The sequence below is a fragment of the Hypanus sabinus genome (genome assembly GCF_030144855.1).
Source record: "Hypanus sabinus isolate sHypSab1 chromosome X1 unlocalized genomic scaffold, sHypSab1.hap1 SUPER_X1_unloc_17, whole genome shotgun sequence".
In the NCBI taxonomy this organism is placed as follows: Eukaryota; Metazoa; Chordata; class Chondrichthyes; order Myliobatiformes; family Dasyatidae; genus Hypanus; species Hypanus sabinus.
The window spans coordinates 245,582-255,581 of record NW_026778965.1 but is presented as its reverse complement, the minus strand read 5'-3'; the positions used below and the strand labels follow the sequence as shown (position 1 = coordinate 255,581).

General features: G+C 60.8%; 1 protein-coding gene across 1 annotated transcript in view; it reads right to left on the bottom strand.

Annotated features, from left to right (window-relative positions):
* The window catches only part of LOC132385615 (junction plakoglobin-like), a gene marked incomplete at its 5' end in the record, with an annotated part of 68,186 nt that overhangs the window by 57,168 nt on the left and 1,018 nt on the right, over positions 1-10,000 (bottom strand).

Below are 10,000 nucleotides of genomic sequence, written 5' to 3'. Positions count from 1 at the left end.
TCCGCATCCACTCTATCTGTGCCCTCTGGTCCTAGACTCCCCCACTATAGGAAACATCCTCTCCACATCCACTCTATCCCTGTCCTCTGGTCCTAGACTCCCCCACTATAGGAAACATCCTCTCCACATCCACTCTATCCCTGTCCTCTGGTCCTAGACTCCCCCACTATAGGAAACATCCTCTCCACATCCACTCTATCTGTGTCCTCTGGTCCTAGACACCCCCACTATAGGAACCATCCTCTCCACATCCACTCTATCTGTGTCCTCTGGTCCTAGACTCCCCCACTATAGGAAACATCCTCTCCGCATCCACTCTATCTGTGTCCTCTGGTCCTAGACTCCCCCACTATAGGAAACATCCTCTCCGCATCCACTCTATCTGTGTCCTCTGGTCCTAGACTCCCCCACTATAGGTAACATCCTCTCCAAATCAACTCTATCTGTGTCCTCTGGTCCTAGACTCCCCCACTATAGGAAACATCCTCTCCGCATCCACTCTATCTGTGTCCTCTGGTCCTAGACTCCCCCACTATAGGAAACATCCTCTCCGCATCCACTCTATCTGTGTCCTCTGGTCCTAGACTCCCCCACTATAGGAAACATCCTCTCCACATCCACTCTATCTGTGTCCTCTGGTCCTAGACTCCCCCACTATAGGAAACATCCTCTCCACATCCACTCTATCTGTTTCCTCTGGTCCTAGACTCCCCCACTATAGGAAACATCCTCTCCACATCAACTCTATCTGTGCCCTCTGGTCCTAGACTCCCCCACTACAGGAAACATCCTCTCCACATGTACTCTATCTGTGTCCTCTGGTCCTAGACTCCCCCTCTATAGGAAACATCCTCTCCACATCCACTCTGTCTGTGTCCTCTGGTCCTAGACTCCCCCACTATAGGAAACATCCTCTCCACATCCACTCCATCTGTGTACTCTGGTCCTAGACTCCCCCACTATAGGTAACATCCGCTCCACATCCACTCTATCTCTGTCCTTGGCGGCATCTGTGGAAAGGAATGAACAGTCAACGTTTCGGGTCGACACTCTTCTTCAGGGCTGGGGAGGGGGGAAGACTGTGGAATAAAAAGGTTGCGAGGGGGGGGAAAGAGGACTTGCTAGAAGATGAAAGGTAAAGTCCTACGGAAGGATCTCGGCCCGGAACGCCGACTGTTCACTTCTTTCCCCCGCAGACGCTGCCTGGCCTGGGGAGTTCCTCCCGCATCTTGCACGCGTTGCTTTGGATGGGAAAGGTGCAGGGCCGGAGAGGAAGGGCTCTGATCAGGAGGGGAGGGTGGACCTCAGGGGAAAGGAAAGGAGGCGAGGTGAGGAGAGGCAGGTTCAGGAATAGTTATTAACACTCACCCCCCCACCCCCCAAACCATGAGGTCATCGAACTCGTCCCTCATTGAGACGTTGCCACTACCAATGATCCCACTTTAAGGACTCTCCATCTCATGATCTCGTTGTTTATTGCTGTTTATTTATATTTGCATTTGCACCGTTTGTTGTCTGGTGGATCCTTCACTGATCCCGTTTGCAGTGACTGTTCTATAGATTCACTGAGTCTGCTCGCAGGGACGTGAACCGCGGGGCTGTTCACGTACTCTGATAATAATATTTACTTTGAGCTCCCAGCTGGAAAAGATCATGCAGATGCTGGAAATGCAGGACAAACACAGCCAGAATAAGGGAGTTGGGAGAGAGGGGAAAGAACAAAGTGACAGGTGGGACCAGGTGAGGGGGAAGGTGGGTGGGGGAGGGGGAGGAGGACAAGGTGACAGGTGAGACCAGGTGAGGGGGAAGGTGGGTGGGTGGGGGAGGAGGAGGAGGACAAGCTGACAGGTGAGACCAGGTGAGACTAGGGGAGGGGGAGGAGGACAAGCTGACAGGTGAGACCAGGTGAGACTAGGGGAGGGGGAGGAGGACAAGCTGACAGGTGAGACCAGGTGAGGGGGAAGGTGGGTGGGGGAGGAGGAGGAGGACAAGCTGACAGGTGAGGCCAGGTGAGGGGGAAGGTGGGTGGGGGAGGAGGAGGAGGACAAGCTGACAGGTGAGACCAGGTGAGGGGGAAGGTGGGTGGGTGGGGGAGGGGGAGGAGGACAAGCTGACAGGTGAGACCAGGTGAGGGGGAAGGTGGGTGGGTGGGGGAGGGGGGAGGAGGACAAGGTGACAGGTGAGACCAGGTGAGGGGGAAGGTGGGTGGGTGGGGGAGATTACAAGCTGACAGGTGACAGGTGAGACCAGGTGAGGGGGAAGGTGGGTGGGTGGGTGAGATTACAAGCTGACAGGTGACAGGTGAGACCAGGTGAGGGGGAAGGGGGTGGGTGGGGGAGGTGGAGGAGGACAAGCTGACAGGTGAGACCAGGTGAAGGGGAAGGTGAGTGGGTGGGGGAGGGGGAGGAGGACAAGCTGACAGGTGAGACCAGGTGAGGGGGAAGGTGGGTGGGTGGGGGAGGGGGAGGAGGACAAGGTGACAGGTGAGACCAGGTGAGGGGGAAGGTGGGTGGGTGGGGGAGGGGGAGGAGGACAAGGTGACAGGTGAGACCTGGTGAGGGGGAAGGTGGGTGGCTGGGAGAGAGAGGGGATGTAGTAAGAAGCTGGATGATGGTAGGTGGAAGTGGTAAAGGGCTGAAGAAGATGGAATCTGATTGGAGGAGAGAGTGGACCATGGGAGAATAAGGGGAGCTGATGGCCAGGGGATCGAAGAGAAGGAGGCAAGTGTGGTGCCAGAATAGAGAACGAAGAAATGAAGAGGCGGAGGGGGAGAAATTACCGGACGTTGGAGAATTCAATGTTCGAGCCATCCGGCTGGGAAGTTCCCCAGTTCTCTACCTGGAGACTGGCCTCATCGGGACACAACGGCCAACGTGCAGATACAACAAGCAAATGGGAGAGCTAACGGGGCACTTACAGTTGGGTGATCACAGAAGGAGGTGCCCGTTCCTCTACTCATCTCACCCAAGTAAATAAATGCTTTGGAAAACCTTGGGCTGAGTGCGAACAGGCTGCTCCAATGTGAGACGAGAAGATCGAGCAGTGCAATTGGGCCATTCCATCCGTGGCTGATTTATTGTCCCTCTCGACCCCGTTCTCCTGACTAATCCAAGAACATATCAATCCCCCGCTTCAAGTATCCCCAGTGACTTGGCTGACAAGGCAACAAACTCCACAGATTCACAAACCTCCCCCCACCCCAGCTAAAGTAATACCCCCTCATCTCTGCTCTAAAGATTCCATACATCTGAAAAGATACTACATATATGTAAACTCAAAGCCCAATTATGCTTCACAGAAACTTATACGTAAAAATTCAATACATACTATATATAAACACACACACACACACACACACAGATTGATTGTGTGTCCGTAAAGTGACGCTGGGCACAGGAGTGTCTGTACACAAGGTGACTCTGACAGGAAATGAGAAAGTAGTGGAGGTTGGGGGTGTGGAGGGGTGGGTCAGTGGGTGATTGGGGGTGTGGAGGGATGGGTCAGTGGGTGATTGGGGGTGTGGAGGGTGGGTCAGTGGGTGATTGGGGGTGGTGAGGGGTGGGTCAGTGGGTGATTGGGGGTGTGGAGGGGTGGGTCAGTGGGTGATTGGGGGTGTGGTGGGATGGGTCAGTGGGTGATTGGGTGTGTGGAGGGGAGGGTCAGTGGGTGATTGGGGGTGTGGAGGGGTGGGTCAGTGGGTGATTGGGGGTGTGGAGGGGTGGGTCAGTGGGTGATTGGGGGTGTGGAGGGGTAGGTCAGTAGGTGATTGGGGGTGTGGAGGGGTGGGTCAGTGGGTGATTGGGGGTGTGGAGGGGTGGGTCAGTGGGTGACTGGGGGTGTGGTGGGATGGGTCAGTGGGTGATTGGGTGTGTGGAGGGGAGGGTCAGTGGGTGATTGGGGGTGTGGAGGGGTGGGTCAGTGGGTGATTGGGGGTGTGGAGGGGTGGGTCAGTGGGTGATTGGGGGTGTGGAGGGGTAGGTCAGTAGGTGATTGGGGGTGTGGAGGGGTAGGTCAGTGGGTGATTGGGGGTGTGGAGGGGTGGGTCAGTGGGTGATTGGGGGTGTGGAGGGGTAGGTCAGTGGGTGATTGGGGGTGTGGAGGGGTGGGTCAGTGGGTGGTTGGGGGTGTGGAGGGGGGGTCAGTGGGTGGTTGGGTGTGTGGAGGGGGGGGTCAGTGGGTGATTGGGGGTGTGGAGGGGTGTGTCAGTGGATGATTCGGGGTGTGTGGAGGGATGGGTCAGTGGGTGATTGGGGGTGTGCAGGGGTGGTCAGTGGGTGATTGGGGGTGTGGAGGGGTGTGTCAGTGGATGATTCGGGGTGTGTGGAGGGATGGGTCAGTGGGTGATTGGGGGTGTGCAGGGGTGGTCAGTGGGTGATTGGGGGTGTGGAGGGGTGGGTCAGTGGGTAATTGGGGGTGTGGAGGGATGGGTCAGTGGGTGATTGGGGGTGTGGAGGGGTGGGTCAGTGGGTGGTTGGGGGTGTGGAGGGGTGGGTCAGTGGGTGATTGGGGGATTGCAGGGGAGGGTCAGGGTTGGTTGGGAGTGTGGAGGGGTAGGTCGGTGAGTGATTGGGGGTGTGGAGGGGTGGGTCAGTGGGTCGTTGGGGGTGTGGAGGGGTGGGTCAGTGGATGATTGGGGGTGTGGAGCGGTGGGTCAGTGGGTGGTTGGGTGTGTTGAGGGGTGGGTCAGGGGGTGGTTGGGTGTGTGGAGGGGTGGGTCAGTGAGTGATTGGGGGTGTGGAGGGGTGGGTCAGTGGGTGATTGGGGGTGTGCAGGGGTGGGTCAGTGGGTGATTGGGAGCGTGGAGGGGTGGGTCAGTGGGTGATTGGGGGTGTGGAGGTGGGTCAGTGGGTGATTGGGGTTGTGGAGGGGTGTGTCAGTGGGTGGTTGGGTGTGTGGAGGGGTGGGTCAGTGGGTGGTTGGGTGTGTAGAGGGGTGGGTCAGTGGGTGATTGGGGGATTAAAGGGGAGGGTCAGGGTTGGTTGGGAGTGTGGAGGGGTAGGTCGGTGAGAGATTGGGGTTGTGGACGGGTGGGTCAGTGGGTGATTGGGGGATTGGAGGGGAGGGTCAGGGTTGGTTGGGAGTGTGGAGGGGTAGGTCGGTGAGTGATTGGGGGTGTGGAGGGGTGGGTCAGTGGGTCGTTGGGGGTGTGGAGGGGTGGGTCAGTGGGTGATTAGGGAGTGTGGAGGGGTGGGTCAGTAGGTGATTGGGGGTGTGGAGGGGTGGGTCAGAGGGTGATTGGGGGTGTGGAGGGGTGGGTCAGTAGGTGATTGGGGGTGTGGAGGGGTGGGTCAGTAGGTGATTGGGGGTGTGGAGGAGTGGGTCAGTGGGTGATTGGGGGTGTGGAGGGGTGGGTCAGTGGGTGATTGGGGGTGTGGAGGGGTGGGTCAGTGGGTGATTGGGGGTATGGAGGGGTGGGTCAGTGGATGATTGGGGGTGTGGAGCGGTGGGTCAGTGGGTGGTTGGGTGTGTTGAGGGGTGGGTCAGGGGGTGGTTGGGTGTGTGGAGGGGTGGGTCAGTGAGTGATTGGCGGTGTGGAGGGGTGGGTCAGTGGGTGATTGGGGGTGTGCAGGGGTGGGCCAGTGGGTGATTGGGAGCGTGGAGGGGTGGTCAGTGGGTGATTGGGGGTGTGTGGAGGGGTGGGTCAGTGGGTGATTGGGGGTGTGTGGAGGGGTGGGTCAGTGGGTGGTTGGGGGTGTGGAGGGGTGGGTCAGTGGGTGATTGGGGGTGTGGAGGGGGTGGGTCAGTGGGTGATTGGGGGTGTGGAGGGGTGGGTCAGTGGGTGATTGGGGGTGTGTGGAGGGGTGGGTCAGTGGGTGATTGGGGGTATGGAGGGGTGGGTCAGTGGGTGATTGGGGGTGTGGAGGGTGGGTCAGTGGGGGATTGGGGGTGTGTGGAGGGGTGGGTCAGTGGGTGATTGGGGGTATGGAGGGGTGGGTCAGTGGGTGGTTGGGGTGTGGAGGAGTGGGTCAGTGGGTGATTGGGGTTGTGGAGGGGTGGGTCAGTGGGTGATTGGGGGTGTGGAGGGGTGGGTCAGTGGGAGATTGGTGGTGTGGAGGGGTGGGTCAGTGGGTGATTGGTGGTTTGGAGGGGTGGGTCAGTGTGTGGTTGGGGGTGTGGAGGGGTGAGTCAGTGGGTGATTGGGGGTCTGGTGGGATGGGTCAGTGGGTGGTTGGGGGTGTGGACGGGTGGGTCAGTGGGTGGTTGGGGGTGTGGAGGGGTGGGTCAGTGGGTGATTGGGGGTCTGGTGGGATGGGTCAGTGGCTGGTTGGGAGTGTGGAGGGGTGGGTCAGTGGGTGATTGGGGGTGTGGTGGGATGGGTCAGTGGGTGGTTGGGTGTGTGCAGGGGTGGGTCAGTGGGTGATTGGGGGGTGTGGAGGGGTGGGTCAGAGGGTGATTGGGGGTGTGGCGGGGTGGGTCAGTGGGTCAATGGGGGTGTGGCGGGGTGGGTCTGGGTGAATGGAGGTGTGGAGGGGTGGGTCAGTGGGTGATTGGGGGTGTGGTGGAATGGGTCAGTGGGTGAATGGGGGTGTGGCGGGGTGGGTCAGTGGGTGATTGGGTGTGTGGCGGGGTGGGTCAGTGGGTGATTGGGGGTGTGGTGGGATGGGTCAGTGGGTGAATGGGGGTGTGGCGGGGTGGGTCAGTGGGGGATTGGGGGGTGTGGAGGGGTGGGTCAGAGGGTGATTGGGGGTGTGGAGTGGTGGGTCAGTGGGTGATTGGGGGGTGTGGCAGGGTGGGTCAGTGGGTGAATGGGGGTGTGGTGGGGTGGGTCAGAGGGTGATTGGGGGTGTGGCGGGGTGGGTCAGTGGGTGAATGGGGGTGTGGAGGGGTGTGTCAGTGGGTGATTGGGGGTGTGTGGAGGGTTGTGTCAGTGGGTGATTGGGGATGTGGAGAGGTGGGTCAGTGTGTGATTGGGGGTGTGGTGGGGTGGGTCAGTGGGTGAATGGGGGTGTGGTGGGGTGGGTCAGTGGGTGATTGGGGGTGAGTGGAGTGGTGGGTCAGTGGGTGATTGGGGGTATGGGTCAGTGGGTTATTGGGGGTGTGGTGGGTCAGAGGGTGGTTGGGGGTGTGGAGGGGTGGGTCAGTGGGTGATTGGGGTGTGGAGGGGTGGGTCAGGGTGGTTGGGAGTGTGGAGGGGTGGGTCAGTGGGTGGTTGGGGGTGTGGAGGGGTGGGTCAATGGGTGATTGGGGGTGTGGAGGGGTGGGTTAGTGTGTGATTGGGGGTGTGGAGGGGTGGGTCAGTGGGTGATTGGTGGTGTGGAGGGGTGGGTCAGTGGGTGATTGGTGGTGGGGAGGGGTGGGTCAGTGGGTGATTGGTGGTGTGGAGGGATGGGTCAGTGGGTGATTGGGGGTGTGGAGGGGTGGGTCAGTGGGTGATTAGGGGTGTGGAGGGGTAGGTCGGTGAGTGATTGGGGGTGTGGAGGGGTGGGTCAGTGGGTGATTGGGGAGTGTGGAGGGGTGGGTCAGTGGGTGGTTGGGGGTGTGGAGGGGTGGGTCAGTGGGTGGTTGGGGGTGTGGAGGGGATGGTCAGGGGGTGGTTGGGAGTGTGGAGAGGTGGGTCAGTGGGTGATAGGGGGTGTGGCGGGGTGGGTCAGTGTGTGGTTGGGGGTGTGTAGTGGTGGGTCAGTGGATGATTGGGGGTGTGGAGGGGTAGGTCGGTGAGTGATTGGGGGTGTGGAGGGGTGGGTCAGTGGGTGATTGGGGGTGTGGAGGGGTGGGTCAGTGGGTGATTGGGGGTGTGGAGGGGTGGGTCAGTGGGTGATTGGGGGTGTGTGGAGGGGTGGGTCAGTGGGTGATTGGGGGTATGGAGGGGTGGGTCAGTGGGTGATTGGGGGTGTGGAGGGTGGGTCAGTGGGGGATTGGGGGTGTGTGGAGGGGTGGGTGTGGGTGATTGGGGGTATGGAGGGGTGGGTCAGTGGGTGGTTGGGGTGTGGAGGAGTGGGTCAGTGGGTGATTGGGGTTGTGGAGGGGTGGGTCAGTGGGTGATTGGGGGTGTGGAGGGGTGGGTCAGTGGGTGATTGGTGGTGTGGAGGGGTGGGTCAGTGGGTGATTGGTGGTTTGGAGGGGTGGGTCAGTGTGTGGTTGGGGGTGTGGAGGGGTGAGTCAGTGGGTGATTGGGGGTCTGGTGGGATGGGTCAGTGGGTGGTTGGGGGTGTGGAGGGGTGGGTCAGTGGGTGATTGGGGGTGTGGAGGGGTGGGTCAGTGGGTGATTGTGGGTGTGGACGGGTGGGTCAGTGGGTGGTTGGGGGTGTGGAGGGGTGGGTCAGTGGGTGATTGGGGGTCTGGTGGGATGGGTCAGTGGCTGGTTGGGAGTGTGGAGGGGTGGGTCAGTGGGTGATTGGGGGTGTGGTGGGATGGGTCAGTGGGTGGTTGGGTGTGTGCAGGGGTGGGTCAGTGGGTGATTGGGGGGTGTGGAGGGGTGGGTCAGAGGGTGATTGGGGGTGTGGCGGGGTGGGTCAGTGGGTGAATGGGGGTGTGGCGGGGTGGGTCTGGGTGAATGGGGGTGTGGAGGGGTGGGTCAGTGGGTGATTGGGGGTGTGGTGGAATGGGTCAGTGGGTGAATGGGGGTGTGGCGGGGTGGGTCAGTGGGTGATTGGGGGTGTGGCGGGGTGGGTCAGTGGGTGATTGGGGGTGTGGTGGGATGGGTCAGTGGGTGAATGGGGGTGTGGCAGGGTGGGTCAGTGGGGGATTGGGGGGTGTGGAGGGGTGGGTCAGAGGGTGATTGGGGGTGTGGCAGGGTGGGTCAGTGGGTGAATGGGGGTGTGGTGGGGTGGGTCAGAGGGTGAATGGGGGTGTGGAGGGGTGTGTCAGTGGGTGATTGGGGGTGTGTGGAGGGTTGGGTCAGTGGGTGATTGGGGATGTGGAGAGGTGGGTCAGTGTGTGATTGGGGGTGTGGTGGGGTGGGTCAGTGGGTGAATGGGGGTGTGGTGGGGTGGGTCAGTGGGTGATTGGGGGTGAGTGGAGTGGTGGGTCAGTGGGTGATTGGGGGTATGGGTCAGTGGGTTATTGGGGGTGTGGTGGGTCAGAGGGTGGTTGGGGGTGTGGAGGGGTGGGTCAGTGGGTGATTGGGGTGTGGAGGGGTGGGTCAGGGTGGTTGGGAGTGTGGAGGGGTGGGTCAGTGGGTGGTTGGGGGTGTGGAGGGGTGGGTCAGTGGGTGATTGGGGGTGTGGAGGGGTGGGTCAGTGGGTGATTGGGTGTGTGGAGGGGTGGGTCAGTGGGTGATTGGGGGTGTGGAGGGGTGGGTCAGTGGGTGGTTGGGGGTGTGGAGGGGTGGGTCAGTGGGTGGTTGGGGGTGTGGAGGGGTGGGTCAGTGGGTGATTGGGTGTGTGGAGGGGTGGGTCAGTGGGTGATTGGGGGTGTGGAGGGTTGGGTCAGTGGGTGATTGGGGGTGTGGAGGGGTGGGTCAGTGTGTGATTGGGGGTGTGGAGGGGTGGGTCAGTGGGTGATTGGTGGTGTGGAGGGGTGGGTCAGTGGGTGATTGGGGTTGTGGAGGGATGGGTCAGTGGGTGATTGGGGGTGTGGAGGGGTGGGTCAGTGGGTGATTAGGGGTGTGGAGGGGTAGGTCGGTGAGTGATTGGGGGTGTGGAGGGGTGGGTCAGTGGGTGATTGGGGAGTGTGGAGGGGTGGGTCAGTGGGTGGTTGGGGGTGTGGAGGGTTGGGTCAGTGGGTGGTTGGGGGTGTGGAGGGGAGGGTCAGGGGGTGGTTGGGAGTGTGGAGAGGTGGGTCAGTGGGTGATAGGGGGTGTGGCGGGGTGGGTCAGTGTGTGGTTGGGGGTGTGGAGTGGTGGGTCAGTGGGTGATTGGGGTGTGTGGAGGGGTGGGTCAGTGGGTGATTAGGGGTGTGGAGGGGTAGGTCGGTGAGTGATTGGGGTTGTGGAGGGGTGGGTCAGTGGGTGATTGGGGGTGTGGGGGTGGGTCAGTGGGTGATTGGGGGTGGAGGGGTGGGTCAGTGGGTGATTAGGGGTGTGGAGGGGTAGGTCGGTGAGTGATTGGGGGTGTGGAGG